The 1589-nt window shown below is 38.3% G+C and overlaps 1 pseudogene; it reads left to right on the top strand.

The window, feature by feature from the left end:
- Positions 1–1023: 1023 nt before the first annotated feature.
- Positions 1024–1142, top strand: LOC126506041 (uncharacterized; annotated as a pseudogene).
- Positions 1143–1589: the final 447 nt, after the last annotated feature.

The raw sequence follows: 1589 nt of genomic DNA, 5'->3' as shown, positions 1-1589 counted from the left end.
CCTTAAATTAGATAAATCGTCACTAGCACTGAAAGCAGAAACTGTGCCCTTCTCCTGTCCCTCACCCTAAATCAACTCTACATTTAACTTTGATAATCCTAGGAATATTTACCAAAACAGAGACAATTTGATTTATCTAGATGTTTCCATTGGTCATAAGAAATCCCAACCCATCCTATTAGGATCTTCTTTTTCTAATGAGACCATATGCTGTTGGAAAATGTCAATTAAGGATCTGTTAATGAAGGAAGTAAAAGTTGTCTCTGACTATCAAGGCCAAAGCAACTAGCATGAAGGGATAGCCGTATTCTGCAGCTGTCCTGAATGTTTATTAGTGCAGTGAATCATGTTTATGAAGTCATTACAAAGTTATAAGCAGTTACAATATTTATAGCAATGCAAAGCAGTACATCCCAATAGTCAATATATAACCATTTTATTAACTGCAGTAGATCAGCATTAGAGTTAACTGAGGAAATAGGGTATTATAAGTCATTTCAGAGGAAAAGAAAAGAAGTTGCCGAAGGTCAGCCTCATGAATGACTTAAAGAGCGAACCCTAGATCAGTGGATAGTGGTTGATAACTGAAATGCCTGCGTTAAAGAGGCTGAGACAAGAAGACTGTTGAAACTCTGAGCCCACCGGTGCTACAGAGTTTAGCACTGTCAAAAAAAAAAAAAAAAGCAGCCAAGATCAAACTCTCATCAGCCAAAAGTAATTCTGTAGCAACCAAAATGTTGTACAAAACTCATGGCACTGCTCTTGCTTCAATAACATTTAAGTTCCATTAAACATCTTTAATTTTTTTTATTCCTTTTACTGAATATAGATTTTTTTCTCACATAATGTATCTTGATTATGGTTTCCCCTCTTTCTACTCCTCGCCTCCCATTCAGATCCACTCCCTTACCATCTCTCATTAAAAAAGAGACAGTTCTAAGAGATAGTAATAAAACAGAACAAACTAGAATATGAGATAAAACAAAAGCTATCACTTTGAAGTTCAACAAGACTAACTAACAGGTCTATGGCCATACCAACCTGAATGTGCCTGATCTCATCTGATCTCGGAAGCTAAGCAGGGTCAGGCCTGGTTAGTACTTGGAAGGGAGATCACTTGGGAATACCAGGTGCTGTAGGAAAATAAAAAAAAAATAAAAAAAAGACTATCTAACAGAAGGAAAAGAGCCAAAGAGCAGGCACGAGAATCAGAACCTTACTCATTCTAGCACACTCAGGACTATCCCATGAAAACACTAAACTGGAAGCCATACATATATGCAAAAGATCTGGTGCAGACCCATGCATGCTCTGTGTGTGCTGCCTCAGTCTCTGTGAGTTTATATGTGCTTTGATTATGGTGATTTAGAGGGCCTTTATGTTTTCCATCCCCTCTGCTCTGACACTCCTTTCATGTCTCTTCCACAGAGTCTCCTGAGCCTGATGGGTGGGATTTGATGGGGGCATCCCATTTAGAACGGAGTAAGAATGTCTCTTACTCTCTGCTTAATTTCTGGCTGTTAATAACTGTATTTATTCCCACATGCTGAAGGAGGAAGTTTCACTTATATTAGCTGAACAAGGCATTG

The sequence above is a fragment of the Alexandromys fortis genome, unplaced genomic scaffold (assembly GCF_014885135.2).
Source record: "Alexandromys fortis isolate MF-2015 unplaced genomic scaffold, M_Fortis_MF-2015_v1.1 scaffold_60, whole genome shotgun sequence".
Taxonomy (NCBI): Eukaryota; Metazoa; Chordata; class Mammalia; order Rodentia; family Cricetidae; genus Alexandromys; species Alexandromys fortis.
This window is presented reverse-complemented; position numbering and strand designations above follow the sequence as displayed.